We start from the raw sequence: 23834 nt of genomic DNA on the forward strand, positions 1-23834 counted from the left end.
TTTACTGTTTTGCAGAACGTTCTTCCTCTCTTCTCGTGGTGTCTTTTCCGTGCAGCTTGTTCCCCCTAAGTGTATGTTTATAAACTTTTTGTCGAATACTTCTTTCTTATTTAATTCGAATTTTATCTATTTTTAAAACTATTTTATTAGCGAAGTTCCTTTCCTTTAGTTCCTAACCTTTCCTTTTTTTGTATACTTCCTTTTTATTTTGACTTTGTTTGCGATTTCTTGTGCCCACCATATGTTTTTATTTACATATTTTCTTTTTCAGTTTGTCCTATCGCGTCCTCTGCTTATCTAATATTGTTTGTAGTCCTTCCATACTATGTGCAAACACGACTGTCTTTTCTGAATAGTTACTTGAAGAGCATTCACGCAAAAGTTGGTAAGTCCAATTTAACCAATTTTGCGAAACTAGTTCTTTTGTTATTGTCTCTTTGAGGAAACTGAATTTTTTATGCGGATAAATACCTTTAAAATGTTCATTACTTTACTTAGCTCATATAATAATTAGCGGTAAATTAAATGCTATAACAGCCCTAAAAAAATATATTAATTTTTGCAATTAACAACTGTTGCTTGAATATTATTGGCTTATTAAGTTTGTTTGAATATGTTAACGTAAATATTGAGTTTTGATTGATTTTATTTTATTTTCATGAATATGATCGTTAACAACAAATTTCTCTTAAAGAATTAGAAAAATCAAAAAGTATTACAAAAAAAAAACATGCAACTAAAGGTGAAAACCTGGATCTTCGTCAAGATATTAACAAGTTTCTTCAAGTATCCATTTATAGTTTTCATGACAGTTTGCATCTTGGGGTTTTTTGAACAAATTTTTGTACTATGCTAAATCAGTATCTGTATCCCAATTTTCGCCATATTCGGTCTTTAATAAGGATAACATGTTCTCAGTTTTTTTAAAGGGTAATAGGCGAGCAATTTTTAATTCTGAAAGAATTAAGTTAAATACCTTTTTTTTAGAATTTTGCTTAGTTGAGGAGATATGTTGTGGGATGCAATTTTTAGATTCCCCATGTCTCTCTTAACATCTTTATCAACGTCTGTTTTGCCTTGCAATTCTTAGAAGGCACAGATTAAAGCGGAATTCTTGAATTTGGTTTCGAAAATTAGTCTACGATTTTATTATTAGATGTCGCTACATTGCGTCTATACGAAGCCATGTTAGAGTTGCTTCCTAAGACAGAAAAGATTTATTTCACATTCAGAGCGTTTGCGAAAGCCGTTCTGATGATGCCTATTGGGCTGAAATACATATAAACGGATGAGCAAGCTCCCTATACGTGAAATAAAATCTTAACTGTCTTTTCCTTTTTATTTCGATATACTCTGTACGAGAAACCAATTCGCTAAGAATTTTGCTTAGTTGAGGAGATATGTTGTGGAATGCAATTTTTAGATTCTCCATGTCTCTCTTAACATCTTTATCAACGTCTGTTTTACCTTGCAATTCTTAGAAGGCACAGATTAAAGCGGAATTCTTGAATTTGGTTTCGAAAATTAGTCTACGATTTTATTATTAGATGTCGCTACATTGCGTCTGTACGAAGCCATGTTAGAGTTGCTTCCTAAGACAGAAAAGATTTATTTTACGTTCAGAGCGTTTGCGAAAGCCGTTCTGATGATGCCTATTGGGCTGAAATACGTATAAACGGATGCGCAAGCTCCCTATACGTGAAATAAAATCTTAACTGTCTTTTCCTTTTTAAATACCTTTGTTCCTCTCTTGCACAAATTCTGATTCTTCTATGTCAAGATGTATTCCTCGTACCAGTATCTTAATTTCATTTTTTAATGGATTTTTAGACTTTTCATATAAATAAGCTTCCAATATTTTTCCAAAACATAGATTTTCCCCATTTATTTATAAATTTTATGGTATTGTTCTTTTGTCTTGATAAATGGCTCTTTCCTCAATAACTTTTCGACCCTTTCAAATGCGTTGTCGGCTGGAAGAAAGCTATGTCTTCTTAGAGGAAATACTATTTTAACCATAGTTATAGATGTGGCAGTATTGGCTAACCAAAACATTAGCGTATGGATATCATGGTTGTTTTTATTTTGTCTACCACATCCATGACAAAATACAGTAAAAGCATTTATTTCCGATAAAATTTCCAGAGAGTTTAGGAAATGTAAAAGTGCAGATGCTACTTCTACGCAGCCTCTTCCGGCTTGATCTTGTGTCCATGAAATAAAGTTTGCGACACCTGGGAGTACTGGTATAATTCCAAAGTTATAATAACTCATTTTCCTTAAATAGAAAGCATCCGAAACAGCTGTTTTGGGCAAGGGTTGGACTTTTTGTAGTTGCTTTTCCTTCATTAACTTGTAGTTAGCTGGTAACTGGTGTAACTGGTTAGTTCGCAGTTTATGAATTCTTTTCTCAGTATGCAGAGTTATTTTTTAGCAGAATTTGTTTCCATTTTAAGAGTATTCTTAAGTCTTTCACATAAGCTGTATATATCACCTGGCGCAAGCTGTATACGTGGAAATCCCCTCAAGACAGACCCGGGAGAATTATTAGGAATCAAATATACTACACTTTAGTAAATAAAAGATTCCGAAATAGCTTAACATCTGTTAAGACTTATCGTGGAGCAGACTTGAAGACAGATCACGTTCCACTGGTGGGAGTATTTCGAGTCAAACTCAAAACAGTTTAGAAAAGGAAAGCACAATCATACGACCTACGTATGCTGAAAGATCTTGATACGAGGATGAGAGTCCAATTCACGTTAAACGAGCAAGTGACTGCAATTAAAGACGAATCGAACGAAGAACAAAGGATCAAGCATATTACAGAAATAGTGCAAAATGTAAAGGATAAACACTTAAAGACAGATATATTATCAAAATGACAGACAAATATAAAACCATAAATATATTAATAAGTATAATAAAATACGGGAAAAATGCGAAGAAATTGAGACTCTGCTGTTAAAGTACGATAGTCACAATACATGGGAAAGTTAAATAACTCACAGGGGAACTAAGACGAAGCCAGAAAGGAAATATAACTGATTCTGACGGAAACATCATCTTGGGAAAACAGAGTAAAATAAGAACGTGGAAAGAATATCTAGAAAAACTATTTGAAGACCAAAGAGATAACACCTTTGAGCTAGAAGAAGAGGTAAATGATGGACCAAGAATATTACAGCAGGAAGTTTATTCCGCAATAACACAGTTAAAGGATGGCAAAGCGGCAGGCCCTGATAATATACAAGCAGAACTACCCAAACTAATGTACAACGAATCAATAGTAATAATCACAAAGATATTCAACAATACATACAACTCTGGACAAATACCAACAGAATGGCTGAAATCTGAGTTTATTGCACCAAAAAAACCAAAGGCTAAAAAAAATGCGAAGATTACCGTACTATAAGCCTCTCCTAAAATTGTTCCTAAAGATAATTCATAGAAGAATCTACAAGCTGTGTGAAAGTCAAATTTCCCCCCACCAGTTCGAGTTCATAAATGCTGTTGGTAATAGAGAGGCTTTGTTCTCAGTACAAGTCTTATTTCAGAGATGCAGAGACGTCAAATACGACGTATACGCATGTCTGGTTGCTTACGAGAAATCTTTTGATCGGGTAAAGCACGTCAAGATCATGCAAATACTAAATGAAGCAGGAATATAAAACCAAGATCTGAAAAGAATTAGAAATCTTTACTGGAATCAGACAGCCAATCTCAGAGTTAAAGGTGAACACACTGACTATGTGAAAAGCATGCGTGGAGTAAGGCAAGACTGTATTTTGTCTCCTCTAATCTTAAATCAAGGTATTCTACTAAATGGTTATAGGCTAAACAACATCAGATATGCAGATAACACCATAGTATTTGCGGACAACTTATGATAATAAGCAAGAAAAGGATAACAGAAGATCAACTCTTCGTCAACCAATCCCCTGTAGAAAGAGTGACGCAATACAACTACGTCAACACCGTAATAAATGAAGAATATACCAACAACCAGGAGATTAGAGTACACATCGGAAAAGCTATATCCACCTTCAATCGGATGGGGGCCTTCTTCAAGAGTCACAACCTCTCTCTTGATACAAAAGTAAGAATGCTGCGAAGCTATGTCTTCTCTGTCCTTTTTATGGTGTTGAATCGTGGACCTTGAACGAAGATATGTGGAGAAAAATGGAAGCATTTAACATGTGGCTATATCGGAGAATACTTAAAATCCCGTGGACTGACCGAGTCACAAATGAGGAGGTCCTCAGTATAATTAATAAGAACCGAGAGGTACTGACCACCATCAAATCTCGAAAGTTACAATTCTTCGGACATATTATGCGAAATGAATCCAGATATACTCTCCTACAAGCCATCCTGCAAGGAAAAATATTTCGAAAAATTTGGAAGAAGAAGAACATCTTGGTTAAATAACCTCAGAATCTGGTTCAATACAACATCTGTGCAGCTTTTCCGCGCAGTTAAGATAAAGATTGTCATGATGATCGCCAACATTCGTAAGGGATAGGCACATCAAGAAGAAGAAGAATTAGCTGGCGGAGATTTAAACCCATTGTTAAACTCTTTTGCGAAAATTCTTTGAAATGTTGAAAATGAGACAATTTTAATTTTGGCAGCTGAGCGGTATAGACGAAACAATTTTTTGATTGATAGGATACAGTTAAGATAAATGCGTTTAGATTTATTTCGACCATAAAGACCTTCAGTACCTTAAAAAAAATCCGGACTTCTTCTCTGCTTGAAGCTAACTTATGTGATATTTTATCTCCCCTTCGTCTTTCCTTAGGTAAATCGCCTCGTTCCAAGATTTTAGAAATTCTAATAACTCTAGCTCTTAAAATCTCAAATGCCAAAAAAGAAAAATAGGAAACATTTGGATATATTCTTCCAAATAGGAAGAATAATGTACAGAAATAAATACCTGTCAGTTTATTCTCGTTTGCCCTTAGAATTTCCCCCCCCCCTTTTTTTTTTAAGAACTAGCAATGCTTTCCCCCACTAAATGAAATCATCATCATAATCATCATCAAAATTAAGTTGTAAAACATTCAACGCTCATGTTATTTTTCTGTTTTATGTGAACCACAAAACTTCGTCCACTATCTCTATCTTACATCAAATATTAACCCAAAAGATAGCACCATGAGAAGAAGAAGAATAACGAAATACTGTTGTGATGTATTTCTTCTTAATGACATAGGTTCAGCTACTTGATAACAGGGGGCCTACATTGCCAAAACACTAAAAATATATTACAGTGATCCCCGAAGTGTACTTATCAACTTATAACTGAATCCTGATAGCACTCATAAGATATTAACAGGAATTAATCGATATTAATCGAATTTGATTATGGAAATATTTACTTTTTCTTAATCATGACCACTTTCGTATTTATTTTGCATGGTATTTATCAACTTTAGCACACGTTTTGATAAAAATATCGATAGATATTTGCTTTTAGATGTCGAATCCATACCTAACTCAAAAATTTGATCTTTGTAGTCAGTGGCAGGCGACCAGGGTCGGCAGTGCCGACCCACATATTTCTAGATATTATAGATTTTTTTATATTTAAGTTAATCTGTATTTTATTAATTAATTATCGCAGGTAATAAATTGATGTAATTTGTTTCTGTGAAATAAGAAAAAATATTTGTTAGATAATACAGATAAAGTTAAATCATGGTTATTAAAAGAATTCGACCAATCCGAGCTTTAAGTGATCCCTGCGCATCAAGACTCTTTTTAAATTAATGATTCGAGATCCGATTAACGGATTATTAGTCGATAAGCAACCAAACATACATTTCTCTACGTACGCATTTAAACGGTAGTTACGGCAAATTTACATCTGCTGATGCTTTATTTGGATTATCCTTAAAGTTTCACGTGGCTTGCAACCTCTAGATGAAATGTTATTTAGGAATAAGTAGTTAAGTAGTGAAGTGACAGAAAAACCAACCCACACCAACAGATAGTTAAATTATCACCCAACCACAATGTAAACATCAAAAAAGTAATCATCAATTCCCTATATGATAGAGCCCGAAGCTCCTGCTCTAATGAAAATGCATTTCAGGAAGAGAAAAACCTGCTAACAAAGGTTCTGACTAAAGATGACTAGCCACTGTCGTTTATAAACAAGGAATTTCACAAGATTTAAGAAAGAAACCAATATAACACCACCAATAATACAGAAACACTCACAAGAAGGAAGTCAGACAACAATACCATATGTAAAGGGCCTATCAAAAAAACTGAAGAGGATAGGAAACAAGTACAACATCACAACAACATTCAAAACAACCAACACACTGATGTCCATCCTGTTTAAAACCAAACCCAATAACACACAAGAAAGATAAAAAAAACTGCATCTATAAAATACTTTGTGAATGCAACAATTTCTACGTGGGAGAAACAGCAAGACCACTTAATATCAGGATAAACGAGCATGAAACATACATCAAGAATAGAGACTTCGAGAAATCCCAGATATACGAACATGACTGAGACAACGAGCACAGGCCACAATGGAAAAATGCATCAATCATCATGAAAGCAGCAAACATGAAAAACGGAAAAAGCAAAGCAGCCGTCATCTTACTTAACGAAGAAATATGCAAATCCATCAGCAGTATGTAGCCGGCTTTAGTTGCCAATACTAAAAGAAGAAGTCAACAACAAGAATATACCAACAATAGCCGAGTAATAGTTTTAGAACAATATTAAAGTATTTTTGATTAGATATTATTTTCTATTTGAGTTAATTAAAAATTCAACAAATTTAGTGACGTGTGGATATTTCTATGACTTCTAAAGTTAACCTATTTTTAAGCATTTATAAGATAATCACGTTTTTATAATATACCATTTAATGCAAATAACAGGTTTATTTGAACCTGGTAAATTTTATTGTATTTGAAAATGATTTATATGCTTGTCTTATAAACATATTTCCTATAATTTTGTATGTGGATAGAATCGCATTTATTTTGGGTTTTACAGGATAGCAAAAATTGCCCAAGAATACAGTATGCATGATGCATTTAAACAACAATTGAAATAGCCCAAGAATCATTGTGCACAATGTCTTAATGTCAGAAAGGATTTGAAATATGTTTATTTGTTACTAAAGGGTAAAGGATATTTATACAGGATAAAGGATATTTGTCAAAGATATAAATATCTTTGACAGGAAAAAGACGATAATAATGTAACTTTGCAGGCAACTACAAAGACACATAACCCATCTGATGCTATATTTTTGTTACTACTCTAGTTCCGGTTTCACCGGAAATACCCCCAACTTAAATATTTTAATATGACACCCTGTATATTTTAAATACTTTTAAAACTCTTGTTATTCATAATTCAGATATATTAAGTTTTCAGTAAAATCAACAACTGTAGTTAGTTACAAAAAGTCTACAAGTTTTATAAATTTGTTAGGTCAATTAAACAGCTATTCAGAAGACGAGGCAATAATGGTACAGGAAATTAACTTTTGTGCTAATTTTTAATTCAACATTGGTAATTTCGTTCTTAATATACAACAGACTAAGTGCAAATGCTCTTTAAATTACTGGATACAGAAAACAACTTGCGACTTCACTAAAGAAAAAAGATGGAAGATTTGTTGCCATGAACAAATAATGTCTACGTCCAAAATAGCTGAACTAAGGATGTAAAAAGAACTCAATTGTAGTGTTTTAAACATATTGTTAGTTGACTTAAAGTTAACTTTAATTTTTATACGTTTAGCTATAAGATGTTTTTACTGTTTAAGGTCGATGAATGTGTTTTTTTTTTAGAATAATATAGTTTTTTTTCTGTTTTCCTATTGCTATTTTAATAAAATTTAGCAGTAAATCGAAGTGTTAAATTTGTCGATATGTTAAAGATGTCGCCATAGCGTCTTTTGCACATTAGTTTTAAAAATAATAGCTCATTGACAGAAAGATTTTGTTTCATTGAGAGAGCTTACCGCAAGTTCGCTTTAAAAACTACATAAGAATGAAATACATATAAGCGAATGGTAATACTCTATTAAAATTAAATCTTAAATTTCTTTCGTATCAAATTTGTCTGTAGTACCCAAAAAAAAATAGAATTTTTCTCTATCAATTTAATTAAAACAGTATTGGTAAAATGATGATAAAAGCATTATTTATCACCAAACGACTTTAATGACTTCTTGTTTGTCTATTACCGATAAGAGGCAAACATTTAAAATACCGATAAGATGAACTTTTTGTAGTCCGGTTGAAATAATATCACTACTAGAAGAAACTAGTTTGTGAAGATCAGGTTATTCAGAACATTTTAAAAACATAAAAATATACAGGTTAAAAATAAAAATGATGGACTATTATGCTAAACTTGAGTGAATCACCCTGTACAATGAAATTTATATTGAAAAAGCGCCATTTGAGGTGTCTCAGATTTCTAATATTATAAAAGATAGACAAAAAAAACTATTCCATAACTGGTTTCCACACCGCAAAATTTCACCGTGTAAAATTAATAATAGATACTACATGGTATAGTTCATTAAGATCAGATTGTCAAGGAGCTTTTGAAAATGTAAAAATATACAGGATGTTCCATTAAAAGTAAAGCTCTTGGACTATGTTTAAAAAGCCCATATATATACATACATATATATATATATATATATATATATATATATATATATATATATATATATATATATATATATATATATATATATATATATTAAACCTAGAGCTAAGATTAATACTATTACAGGAATTAATATTATTAAACTCAACAGTCTTCCGGGTTGAAATGCGTCGGTTATCATTGCGCCGAAGTTTCGACATCCTCTTCGATGTCTTCTTCTGGGTTTACGAGGTCTCAGTCTCCCAAGCCGTAATATACTGATCACTAATAGATGCGTTACTGGTGCTGGGAATAGAGGAAGAGTCATTTATACCGTCGATGATGACGTGGCTTGGGTGGAGGTTAGCGTGGGGACCAACGTAGTGTTCCGCGCGGGGATTGGCGCAAATATTTCTTACGTAGATTTAAGAGTTTGTTAATATAAGAAGTGTTTAAGATGACGTTGGCATTGCCTTTATCGGTGGGAAGAATGACTAGATTTGAATTTGACTGAAGTTTTTCCAGGGCTTTCATCTCAAATTTGCTGATGTTCGGAGTAGGAGTTTTTTAGTTTATAAGGTATCTTCGGAAGGTAAACTGGAGATGGCTTCTTCAGTTTGACAGATAATGGTCTCAATTGGAATGTGACTTGGGGTAACATAGTAATTGAAACCTTTTGCTAAAGCTTGAGTGGCAATGGTCGAAATACGAGTATCAGAAAATTTATGAACCACTGTAGTGGGTGCCAACGTTGTTGTTTTTCCAATTTGCACTTCTAAGTTTCAGTCTTAGATTCGAAAGTGTTTGGGGCTGTCTGTGTGTTGATACGGTCGAAACTGTCCCATAAGATAGGATGTACATTGAAAGAATGAATAGATGACCAGATATTAAAAATAGTGATATTTGTGACATCTAGTTTTTGTCTAGTGGAATGAATTGTTTCACCTAGAAGCGCAAGACTCATCTTTCTAAGAATTTGGGAGATAGAAGAAGAAGAAATAGGGTATTTAGGTTTTAGAAATTTGGGATGAATGACTTTAGGGTCTCGACAGGCAAGGAAAGTTAAATCACAAAGAAGACGATTCTTACGTAGCAGCAGTTTGCTTTATGATTCATATATATATATATATATATCCTCTAAAATAACAGCTGATCTGGTAGATGAAAAAGGGGGTTGAGGTTAATTGGGTATTCAGTCTCCCGAGCTCCCAGACACTACTACACTCACTAGTCAGTGACAAGTGAGTGTAGTAGTGTCTAGGGGCTCGAGAGACTGAGACCTCGGAAGCCCTGAAGAAGAGATCACAGAGGATGTCGAACGATCGGCCCAATGGATATCGACGCGGTTCAACCCGGAAGGCTGGTGAGTTTAATATTAATTTTTATAGTAGTATTAATCTTAGCTCTATATATATATATATATATATATATATATATATATATATATATATATATATATACACCTATTGGGTGGTATTTAATCGCTATTTTTAGTATTTTTGGTATGCACTATTTTTGGCCTTTACTCATTCTATCCACATTGTAGTACAGTATGCTCAGGATAGCAAAAGATGTGAGCTGCGCGCAAACCACATGAGGGATGTTTAATTTATTAGTAGCTTAATTTATATTGCCACAGTTCCTGCTAATATTGGCTGATTTCTTTGTATGTACAAAAATGTTGTTTACATGAACTAATGTTTTGCAAAATAATTATTGTATATTTTCCTAATTTTATACAGTTAATTAGGTATAAATCCAAAAATCCTTCTTTTCCGGTGGCATCCTATCTTCCTCGTGGGTGATATTTTATTAATATTTTTGATATATGGTCCTCACTTATTCTGTCTATATGGGAGTAGTACTACATCCCTTGACGATTATTAGAAATTTCATTTCTGCTGCCTGGATTCGTGTCCAACAAAACTTTTAAACAAAACTCTTTTAAAATCAATCGAGCTATCTGTATAAGTAACTAAGAAACATATAGTGTATCACATTACTTCACTTCCTAGCATTTAAAACTGTGGCAATTTTAGAACTGCCACAGTTAAGTAGCTTCAAAATAAAATTGGTTTAGTTTGATAGGAAACATTCAGTGCCAGAAACAATATATTTTACTTACAGTCAGAGCTAGTTTAATAGAAAAGTATTTAACAGCATTATATTTCAATAATAAAAAAACCTATTACAAATGTTTATAGATATGTTTAGATGTGAAATTTATTGTCAAATTGCTCATATTTTAGATTACTAAAAAATATATGTAGTTCTCATACGTCCTAATTCGTTTTTCTATATTTTCTAATATTTCATTTATTATTGTAATATTTATTATCCATTTATTTATCCATTCATAATTTGTATACATAATAAATTTATAGTTCGAAATTAACAGTAATGTTCATGGAATAGAAAAGAAGGTTGAATACTGACCTCTAGGACAGAGTTTTGATGTATTGAATTTTAAGTTGTTGATGGATTTCACACATTTTTAAGTCATAATATAAATCTGTAACTAAGAGAAGTGCGTACAATTTTTAAAATGTATTACATGAAGGTTTTAATCTTCTAATAAAATATTGTGTCGGGCAAGGAGAACTTCATAAACCTTGGACAAAAAATAAATATTTTTATGCTTAATAAATATTCGTGTTTATAAATTTATTACGAAATGCAAATGACTACCCTGTTTGGATAAGAGGAAAACTTTTTTAGATATAAAAAAAAATAAACACGACTAACGGCAAATTAGTACTAGTACTGCCTGAAAACTTCTCAGAAAACTGGAAACAAGCCCTAGCATCCCGACAACTAACTCTTCATCACCACACTCAGAACATATAGCAAAGCGCATTGTTTATCTTTCCAAACCAGCCATATAAAGGTTCATAATAAGGAAGTACGATATTATCAAACAGATCAAAATTTCACATCAGCAAAGCCTGATAATCATGAAACAAATAGAGACCATGCAGTAGACTTCATTAAGTGTCGCAAAGCTCCAGGAGTTAAAAAATACTTCCCGAGCTCATAAAACACACTGGTCCAAAATCTCGAAAGTGGTTCCTAGATCTCTTCAACCATATAATAACGACGCAAAACTTCCTAAACTATTTAAACAAAGCAAAGTCATCCCGATATACAAACCAGGCAAAGACCCTTACTACCAGACAGTAACAGATCAATCGCTCTTTTAAATGTCTACTACAAGATTTTTAAGCTGTTAGAGCTGTTAGAGTTGGGGATCAGTTAACAGACAACATTAAGATAAAAAGAAGTGTGCGACAGGGATGTATATTGTCCCCATTATTGTTCAATACATATTCAGAACACATTATGAACCTAGCGCTAACGGACATAGACGAGGGAATACTTATAAACGGAGAACGATTGAACAACATAAGATACGCTAATGATACTGTCATTTTTGCAGACAGTCTTAAAGGTCTGCAGACACTTGTCTCCAGGGTGGCAGAAGTAAGTAGCAGGTTTGGGTTTGATTTTAACATCAAAAAAACCAAATACATGGTTATAAGCAAAAACAGGATACCACCTGGTCAATTACTAGTTAACCAACAACCTATAACACAAATCACCAACTTTTGTTATCTCGGTGCAAACTTAAATGAACAGTGGGACCAATCGACGAAAATTAAGATAAGGATCGAGAAGGCAAGATCAGCTTTCGTCAAAATGAAAAAAATCTTTAACAGCCACGATCTAAAATTGGAAATAAAAGTTCGTTTACTAAAATGCTACGTATTCTCCGTTCTTTTATATGGCGTGGAGTCATGGACCTTAACTGAAGCATCACTGAAGAGACTCGAAGCATTTGAGATGTGGTATGTTATATAGACGCATGTTAAGGATTTCCTGGATAGACAGAGTTACCAACGAAGAAGTACTACATAGAATAGGTAAAGAGCGCGAACTAGTCATAACCATAAAACGTCGCAAATTAGAATACCTGGGCTATATAATGCGCAATATACAACGATACAACCTACTTCGGACCATACTTCAATGTAAAGTGCATGGGAAAAGAGGTCCAGGACGAAGAAGAATATCCTGCCTGCATAACCTGCGAAAATGGTTTAACTCAACCACTACCGGACTTTTCAGGGCAGCCGTCAACAAAGTCAGAATAGCCATTTTAGTGACCAACATCCGTAACCGATAGGCCCATGTGAAGAAATAAGATTTTTGAGGGGATAATCTACGCGAGGCTTTTACAATCTGTTAGCGGAAAGATTCCCATAGTACAAGCTGGATTTATAGGAAGGATTTGCAGTGATCAAGTCCTTTCTCTAACAACATTAATTCGAAATGGCTTCCGAAACTAAATTAAAACGGTAGTAGCTTTCATTGACCCGATTTGCGCTTAGGACACTGTATGGAATGAAAAGTTTACAGTATGGCTTACCCCAAGGGTCGGTTCTTTTGCCGCTCTTGTTCAACATTTACATCTCAGACGCTACCAGTACAATCTGACGCAAATTTATTTATGCAGATGACATGGCTTTAGGTTTACAAGAAAGAAACATCGAGAGCACCCAAGCTATTCTAGAACGCTATCTAAATATTATTAACACATATTTTAAAAAATCGACCCTTTAACAAAATCCTACAGAAGTTACTGTGCTGCATCTAAATAGCCGCGACGAAAAACACAGACTAAATATAGAATTTTCGAAGTAAAAATTGAAACGCCGATAAACTTACTTTAACCTTCAAGTGTGGCTTATTCCCATTAAGCTGAATTTTGTCTAAAATATTAATTTTGGGACCCCAAAAAAGATGCAAAAAAGTTTATCACTTTTATCTCCGGGTTTCCCCTAAAACTCCCCTCAGAGGGGTGGGTAAAAATGCAAAAAAATCGATTAACCAAGAACATGTACGCCGCCGAAAAGAAAAAAATGTTTTAAATACAAAATGTAGCTGAGATAGTTTTTCAACAAAAATGATTATAAGCACTTTGCGTTGCGTTTTCTTGTTTCGTCACGTTTTTCGCCATTTTAGATTTTTGTCATTTGCGTGAAATAATTGATTTTTCTTTAACTTCTGCCACTCGATCTTACTCATCCATTCTGTTCATTCTCTTCTTGTTTCGAGTCAGAAGCATGGTCATTATATTTATCACCATACTCGTTGTCGGTGTCAGGACTTTCATCTGGAATTGCTTCATCTTCATCGTCCCACAAAGTATCGGCAATCTGGCGTAATTCTTTTTCTGTTAGTATTCTGCCAGTAATCCTAAAAACAATTATTATTTTTATAAACCGATATTCACGGGCGTACGCATCAATATACCCCTTGATAAAAATTCTGCGACCGCCACTGTCTATTTTATAATTATTATTAGACTTTAGAAACATTTTAAATCAACTTACTTGGATAATTACGACTGGCAACTTATTACAAAATTGTCACACAATTAGTCGCATTGGGTTAAAAAACTATAAATACGCTTGCAAAGTACACACTATCCAACTAAAACCGGTACTGGTGTTTAAGACCGTAAGACATCATCTATCCACAGAATAATAAACATTCAGAATGCCCACTCTGCTTGTCAAGATTAGTACACGCATCTCATTCGTGCAGACGGAATCAGCCATGTTTTAAACGGAACCAGTGCTGTTCAGTGAGATTTTATCTGGTGTGCAAAGAAAAATTAACTCGGTTTAATTTATTTACGGCAACCATAGGTATAACATGCACTATTTTATTCGTACTTTTAGTTGAAGAATAGATTAAATTATTTCAAATTTACGAAATCATTACTCTCTAAAAATTTAAACTACAGTTCTGTCGTAGTTTGTCACAAATTTCTCAATCCGAGTCTATGTTTCCGTAATATATGGCGATCGCGTGCTGACATACTTCATAGGCGGCATCTGACAGTGGGCATTCTGATTGTTATTTTTATTCTGTGGTCTAGCTAGAAAGGCAGACGGAAGGAGGTGGTCGCATCTTTGCGCAGTTAACTGAACGACGGTAACGTACCGTGGGTGGGGTCACAATGACCCCACGCGACTAATTAAGGGTTAAATGATGACGCACGGGTAAAGAACCATGGACTGAACTGTATCACAGGACATAATATATTCCATTTGTGATGTCACGGTATTTTCATAAGAAGGATACATTTTTGATTTTAATTCGAGTCCTTTATTTTAATGAAAATAAATATATTACGTCATACTTTACAATAACATTACGAGATCTTGAAAAACGTTAATTTATCATGACCTTTGAGTATCTTCTACTTAGGGGACATATCAGTGTGTAAAAATGTCAATATTTTTTATTAATATTATAATTTTTTATACTTACTTACTTTTAATATGGGTCAATGAAAGTAAATACTAGTAATATATTAATACGGAAAATAAGTTACAAAATTTTAATTTATTATTCACAGCTAAAATGGGTGTGACGCGTAATAATTTTAACGTCATATCAAAGCGAAAAATTATTAAAGATTATGGTATAATAAGTAGTTTTCTAATACATTCATTATTTTTTCGATCTTTAATACTCCAGTAAATGACAGTTTTGGACTGGAATTTTTCTCGTTACGACGGATTTGCTTGAAAATTTGGTTTTAGGTTAGGGATTTACACTCTATTTCACTTTTGGACTTGAGCACAGGTTGCTTCTACTTGGGGGTGAAAGCCACCCATTCTTGGGGATAAAAAAACGTACGTTCAAAATAAGTCCGGAAATGGATAAACTGACTAATTATAAGCAACTTTTATTCCATAGAGTTTTTTCAAAAAGTCAATACTTTTTGAGTTATTTGTGAGAGAAAATGTTCATTTTTCAAAATATAAACAACTTTTTCAGATGATTTTTCACCAATAACTCAAAAAGTAAGTACTTATTGAAAAAAATATTCGTGGCAAAAATATAGCTTATGAAAAAAACATTTTATACTTATAAAATCTGTAGAATTAGTAGAAGCAAAGTTGTAGCTCATGAAAAGTAGTTTCTTATTTGTCAAATTCCAAATCGAATATTTCAACGTAAAATAAGCAAAAAATAAAGTAAGCTTCGAACAACACGCCATAACAATAAGATAATAGTAACTGAGACAGTTGACCGTTAAAAAAAAATAAATATCAATGATGCCAGAGTGCAATGCAAATTTCTGAAAATCTTAGTATTTAGTATTTTTGTAAAAGTAGCCAATCACTAGAGAGTGTCATAGTGGCATTTTTGTAAATATTGTAAATAAGTTCACTATACCTATGATCAATCCTACTGTCATTTATTGCTTGTATAAGGCTGTCTTTTTAGATCGTGTCGAACGCTTTATGAAAACCTATGAAAGTGAGAACAAGAGGTTTGTTGTATTCTATAGATTTTTCAATGAGGGTCTTTACTGTATGGAGGTAATCATTGGTATCATTGGTAACATAATGTAACATAATGATTAAAAATAAATCTCAGGGTATCTGGACACCCCCATTAGATATCAACCAATATCAGTCACATATTAATAATAAGCTACTACTACATGAAACCCCCGAGAACGAGCTTAACGACTTGAATAACTGCATTATAAATGCCTTACAAGAAAGTCATCGAGTGCGCTGTCCTAAAAGAAAATCAGATAGTAAAATAGGTCCATATACTGAAACGCTGCTAGATCAAAGAGGACAAATGAGAAGCGATAAGAATGCAGACAGCCACACTCTAAGAGAAATGAATAAAACTGTTTCGAAGGCAATCAGGAGAGATTTAAGCAAATTTCAAACCGATAATATTAAACGTACTATACAGGAAAATAACAGCTTAAAAGTTCTACGTAGAAAGCTAACGAATGGAAAATGCACAATTCATAAATTAAGAAAAAAACAAAATTAAATAATATTACGTAGGGAGGAGTTAGTACATCAAAGAGTTCTACGGGGAATTATATGGAAGAAGACGAGAAGATCAAACAGAAATACAAACAGACATTTCAAAGAAGATCATAACTCTTTCCGAACTAATGCTAGAAATAAAGGTAGATGACATTTGACAAGCGTTAAGAAAAATGAAAAATAACAAAGCCCCAGGAGAGGATGGAATTGTAATAGAAGCTATCGTAAATGGAGGAGATATGCTATTAAATCAATTAAGAAAACTGTTTAATATATGTTTGCAACAATGAGAGGTGCCTAAAGAATGGAACAATACTATAACGTTTCTTTTGCACAAAAAAAAGAAGATAGAACGGACCTAGAAAATTATAGACCTATTAGCCTGTTGAACAACATATACAAGCTCTTCGCTAGGTTAGTGACATCAAGATTGGAGAAAAAATTTGATTTTTACACCAACCGAGAGAGCAGGAAGGATTCCGATCAAATTATGGTACCATTGATCACCTTCACTTGTTCTATGTATTCAATAAAAATTAAATTTTTAATAACTAAAATTTAGTTTAGAAACTGCTTTATTAATTCCAAACCTCAACGTTGCTTTATGTATTTTGTTAAAAATAATTTTTTTGAATTAACTGTATTATTACCGCAATATTGCTATACATCTTAAAAGCATTTAAAAAATAATTATAAAAAGAAAATTGTTCCTATATTTAAAATACCTTAGAATCCCTTAGAATCAATTTTCTGATCTTATGTCATGCAGTAGCTCCTTCATGCACAAGAACATACTATTACTTCTGTATATTATCCTGGTTGTAACAACATCATGCGAGTCAATACATGGTACAGTATATGATACAGAATGAAAGGCCTTTCTGAGACAGGAGAAAAAAACTGACCAGAAGAGAACTGATAAATGAGTAGAACTACAAATAAAAATATAAAGGTAAAGGGCACAGAAAGGGCCTCAATCACTGTTCTACAGGTTTCGTACAATAAGGCAGTTTGTCCTTCATACAAGGACATAGTCCAATGCCCTGAGTTGACAGAGAACTTATATACCGCAGATCTAAGTCCATAGGACTGTATAATAGTTAATTAAAGATGTACAATAAACCAATTTTCTGCATACAATCGGTCTAGAATCGACAGCTTTCAGGAGAAGAAAAAAAACTTCCAGTGTCAATAGGATTAGCTAGATCTGTTAATTCTATAAATCAATATATCCAGAAGGTTAAAACCTTTTTCTGGGAAAAATTAGTTTAAGAATATCTCCATCGTATTAACTATTTTAAAAGTATTCGCAAACTTTCTCTCCTTATGTATAATCCACTCGAAAAAGCTCATAAAAAACGTTACAGTTTGCAAAATTATAGAGTGAGTAAATTTTCTTTTAGAATTTGTTAGCGTATCTCATAAGACAATTTTTTTGTGTACACTAACACTACTACGACATATTTTGATAATTTGATTGTCATCAAAAACTTCTGAACAAATATTTGTAAATGTACGTTTTCCCGTAATTCTAGTTTTTTGACCGATGATTCAGATTTCTAAATAAGGGCACAGAATTGGACAAAACCTTGAAAGAATTTGAATAATGAAACCCTAATAATTGGGGATGTTCTTTAGGAAAATCAGCTATGCTTTGTAAAAGTAAATACGGTATTCGCCAAAATAAACAGTACCGAAATTTAAGCGGTTACGAAATTGCGCAGGCACTACGTATGTAGTATACCAGGCGGGATTTAAACTCACTTTGATCTTGAGGTGTACGCGAAGTACCAAGAATTCCAAGAAGAGGTAAGAAATGGTCCCTTATCGTTTGATTTCTTCCTTTTTTTCCACAGGAGTCATCGACAATGACCAGAGGGTAGTAGTATGAAGAAGTGTCAAAAGTGTTAAATAACTAGAAGAGGCCACTCTGTATGGCAAGTGCCAACAGATCGCTTATCTCTTGATCGCTTCTTCTTTTCCACATAATAATTCAAGGTGACGGACAATGACCAGAGGTTAGATGAAGAAGTACAAGATGTGATCGACATTTACCAAAAAATATACTGTTCTCTTCTTCTTTTCCTTTGTGCAGGGTAATCAAAAGTTGTAAGTAGAGTCTGGCCAAATTTTTTGAGTCTAGCCTAACCTCGCGTTATAAGTAAAACAACAGCAAAACTGTTTCATATAGATAAAAAAGAGAAGTTACTATACTTTTAACTCCCGTGTTTCAACTATCATTTCAAAGTCACAAGCCAAGGTAGGTACATGCATTAGTATTGTAGGTACATCGGAGTTCATATTTTGGAGAGGAGTGAAAAAAACGAAGTTTTTGATTATTATTCAATAATAAGTACAGACTTAATATAAAACATTATTTTTAATATGAATGCTACAGTTCAAAATGACAGTACAGCTCGTTATTTATTGTTACTCGGCGTTGTCCTGAATTTGTCTAATTTTATTTTAATCCTATAATATAGATGTATATACAGGGTACGGAAGATAAACGGAGAATTAGAAATATCTCGAGAACTAAAGGTAACTGAATCATGAAAATTGGTTGTACTATTTATTAAAAATATTTTCTTCTGTTTGCTACTTTTGGTTATAAAGAAAGTTGTCTTTTTCATTATAGAGGATGCTGTCAAAATTGACATAAAATCAGCATCCTAAATTTTTGCCTAGAGAGACAAAAGATATATTTTCTATCTCTTTCTCTCTCGAGAATAAAAATGTTCCTTTTGTAAATATATTTAATATTTATTTATAATATTATTATTTTTTTATTAATATCATTAAGTAAGTAAGTTATGTATATAGTCATTTTTAAATACTTATGAATGTTGCATTTTAATTTGTATTGTATTATAATATTGAGTTATGTTGCAGTGTATTGTATTGTATTTTTATATTAATAACAAAATAAACAATGAATTTTACTGCAGAGTATGTGTAAAAATTTTTTTTGCATTCAACTCCTTTCATACATATATGAAAATAAAAATATACATTTTTATTAAAATATTGATTCAATCCTTCATTTACTATACTCATACAGCAAACGGCAAACGATGCACCATATACCTGTATCTGTATCTGTAGAGTAGGGAGGGCGAGTTAAGTTTCACAGCACTTAGGCCACAATTGACCCATTGCGCATCCTCCCAGGGAGCTGTCACCCTTACCTCATTGTCCATCCTGCCATTTCTAGGAAAGTAGACAAGTCACCAGGAGACATCTCTCTTATGGGGGCAGGTGTGGGCCAGGACTCGCCGAACTCGTACTCTCGTATTAACGATAACTCTGGGCATTCACATAGGACATGCTCTACAGTTTCGTCTTCTCGTTCATACTTTCTACATAGAGGTGTGTCTGCTAGCCCCAGTGTGTGGAGATGTTTGCTTAGTTGACAATAACCAGTTAAAAAACCAACTGCCAAACGTAGATTTTTCCTGGTCATTCCCAAGTACTTCTTTGATGTTGACTCTTCAAGGCTACTTAGTGTTACCCTGGCAAGTTTACATCCTTTCCCTTCTTCCCATCTTTTTACAGTTTGCGTATGGGAGTGACATTTGACAATTTCCGCGATTGTTATAGTTGACCAACCAAAAAGATCCCCAGGTCCTAAGAGTCTTAGGCCTGCCGCCTTCCTAGATAATTGGTCAGCAATGCGGTTGCCTTTATTCCTATTGTGTCCTTTAACCCAACTCAGGATGATGGTATTACCATCCGAAGCTTGAGTTAGTGACTCGTGACACTCCATTACTAAACCTGATGTGACACGTGGTCTGTTCAAGGTTAGTAGCGCTTGTCTGCTATCTGTGCAGATCATTATAGTTTTCCCTGCTATACCTTTTTGGGTTATCCCTTTTGCGGCTATGGAGATACCAGTCAGTTCTGTCTGAACTACGCTGGCATTTTTGCCCATACCCCACTTTATTCTTAGGCTCAGTGACCTGGAGTATATCCCGCATCCTGAGCCTTCTTTCATTTTGGAGCCATCGGTGTATATGCAATAGGCATTTGCCACGTTTGTCTCCATACACTGTCTTGTTTCAATTGTGTAGGGTTCGTTAAAGACAAACTTTGGTTCAATTGAGTCACAGCCTGCCTGTAGCAGTGGTAACGCATCCAGCTCTCTCGCCAGAAACGAGTTCTCAATTGTCCCATTCCTACATCAAGGTTTGCACCAGCTGAGCACAGTCGCATCATTGTCACTAGCGCCACCTCTTTGACATATATATCTAGAGGCGTGATGCCAATGATCAACTCCATTGCAGCAGTTGGTGTTGTTTTCATGGCACCTGTTATATTTATGCAAGCATAATCAGAAAAACCCATTCACCCACTTTCAATGTCAAGAGTCAAGTGTGAAAAATAGATGATGTACCAGATCACTTCTTATGTAAATATTATGATTACAAATACCTTTTCAACGAAATATTATAAAAAATTGTTTCTGGCTGATGTGAGTTTGCACTTTCAGTTTGCTTCTGTATTAATAAAATAAGGTAAAATTTGAATTATGGTTTTGTTTGGAATAATTACTTGAGAATAATAATTATGATTGGGATCAAAAATAATACCTAACCTAATCCTAATCACCGTAAAAACCTAATAACCGGTTTTTACTTTAAAAATAAAAACCGGGTATAATCGGGACAAAAAACAACCGATAAAACCGGTTATTGCGATGTAAAAAAACCGGTTTTCGGTTAAAACCGGTAGGTTTTTCCCATCCCTACTTACAATATGTTAACATGTTGCAAAACTGCATCCTTCTCAGAATTTTATTCAGTAGAAATCTCAATGTTTAATTATTATAACAACTGATAAGTTACAAGTTTGTGCAGAATATGATTAAATGAATATGAATATTATTAAAAAATGTGTTTTTTTTTCTTCGCAATTCTGCGGTTTAATTATGCAGACACATATTATGTAAATATTTATTTGATATGGCTATATTAATCTAATCAACATAAAATTTTAAGAATTTAAGAATTCGACTATAAATCCAACAAATTAAAATTTGAAAACTGCCAAGTTATGTTAAGTAGATTCTGTTATCAAAAAATTACATCACCGCATATTTTCATTAAGTAGGATATAGCTACTTTTGAAGAACGAAATTTGAGATTAAAGTCTGTAAGTATTTTGACATACTTATTACTTAATAGACTTCAGAGCTTAATGAATTTAGATATGAGTCCGCTAGATGCAAAACTCTGTATTTGCAAAAATTGTAAAAATTGAGTTTTAGCTGACAGTTATTTGTCACATGTTATAGCTATCTGCTGATGTAGAAATTCAGCAGCCAAGTAAGGTATTTACTAAGAAAAAGGCATTAGAAATCTTGAATCAGACGCAAAACTCTGTATTTGTAAGCCTATGCCAGTTGCATAACTGTGTAATTGCAATTGGCCAATCGCTTACATTGTTTGAGTCACATGACACGTCTCATGTGCACATGTCAATTATTCCATCATTCGCCATTACCGGTTTCACTGTTTGTTATTTGAGTACTAAAAACACCAAGTTTATTGCAAATAATTAACATTATGGATCTTCATGTGCATATTAGACCTTGTGAAAAAGGAAAAGGGAGAAAACGAGTTGTACAAACAGAAAAATGGAAACAAAATGTAATGAAACCTAAGAGGTAAGAGGTGTCTACAATTAACTAGATAGGTTTGGGACTTATTGTCAATATTTTTAGGCATAAACCTAAGGATTTACCCGGTTTTCCCACCTGTAACCATACAAAGAAGTGTATTGTTGTATAGATTTAAAGATGCGAGACATTCAGCGTTTCCATAATAATCTGTATTCAACAACTGACAAAATAAAACAAGATATTTTTTTGCTGAAATTTTGTGAAGGTCAAAAGCCCAAGAGATCAGGTACAAACCTACATGGAATTTCAATTAAATATTTTGTTCCTACAGTAGAGGGTGGACTTTTAAAGAGTATGCAAGACAGCATTTCTTGGAATAACTCATTTAAGTTCTGAAAGAATAGAGCGTGTTGTAAGAACGTTTGTTATCCGGGGTGAAATACCAAAAGAGAGAAGAGGGGGAGATACAACAAAAGGTAGATTTGATCCAATAAAATTATCTATCCAAACATTTATGGGGCGTTTGAACGGTGCAGAGAGTCATTATAATAGAGGACGATCGACTAGATTGTATTTACCATGTGATCTGAATTTTACAAAGCTTTACAGAATGTATTGTCAACGTCATCCTCATCATTGCGTAAAGTTATCATATTTCCGAACATACGTTAATGAACACTACAACATATCATTCGGCACTCCCTTAGTAGATGCTTGTTCTGCGTGTCTCAGAGCGAAGGAAATTTTGAGAAAAGAAAAAAAAGAAAATTCAGAAGAAGAAAAGTTAAAGGTTATAACAGAGCAGAGAGTTCATACGTTAAGAGCTAAAGCCTTTTATTCTTTGTTAAAAAATGAATCAAATCATAACATACAAATATTTTCTTTTGATTGTCAAAAAAATCTTTCTTTGCCAAAGCTTCCCGACCAGGCGGCTTATTTCTCACAGCAAATAAATTTTTATAATTTCACCATCGTGGCTGGAAATTCGAAATCCCATCTTTCTTCTGCAAATGTGACGTCATATGTGTGGTTGGAGTTTGAACATCCAAAAGATTCAAATGCTGTTGCCTCTGCTGTACATGATACTCTCATAAAATTCAACTTTAAAAATCAAATCGAAAAAGTTCACCTATTTGCAGATGGATGTGGTGGACAGAACAAAAATAGCACGATGATGTCTATGATAATCTACTGGTTGGTTTATGAAGCACCTGGTCACATCAAGGAAGTGGAGTTTACGTTTCCTGTTGTTGGTCATTCCTTTTTGCCACCAGATAGGATTTTCGGTATGATAGAAAGGGAGATAAAAAAGAAGAACGTTGTAATAAACAGAAAAGAATATGAAGACATAATTGGAAAACACTCAAAGGTGCTGAGACTTGGTAAAGACTGGCAGATATCAGACTGGAGAAAGACGAGTGACGTTGTTGTTAAAAAACCTTCCCAGTGGCACATTAAATGTAATGCAACGAAACGATTTATATTTTCTAAGGACAAAGATTATATGGCTACGGTAAGGGGGGAAATATTTTATCGTTCTGACATAGGGTTCAGCAAGTCTATAATACGAAAAGGGAAAAAGATTTCTTTATTGAAACCAAAGTTACAACAGATTGGATGTTCATTGAAAGGAGATAAATCGTCCATAGGCACTCTTCTTAGAAACCATTTTGGTGAAAATTGGAGAGACC

The 23834-nt window shown here is 33.6% G+C and overlaps 1 protein-coding gene across 1 annotated transcript in view; it reads right to left on the reverse strand.

Moving 5' to 3' along the window:
• LOC140441829 (MFS-type transporter SLC18B1-like) overlaps positions 1-23834 on the reverse strand; it is a 118083-nt gene that overhangs the window by 62434 nt on the left and 31815 nt on the right. The gene's annotated exons all lie outside the window — the stretch shown is intronic.

The sequence above is a fragment of the Diabrotica undecimpunctata genome, chromosome 5 (genome assembly GCF_040954645.1).
Source record: "Diabrotica undecimpunctata isolate CICGRU chromosome 5, icDiaUnde3, whole genome shotgun sequence".
Classification (NCBI taxonomy): Eukaryota; Metazoa; Arthropoda; class Insecta; order Coleoptera; family Chrysomelidae; genus Diabrotica; species Diabrotica undecimpunctata.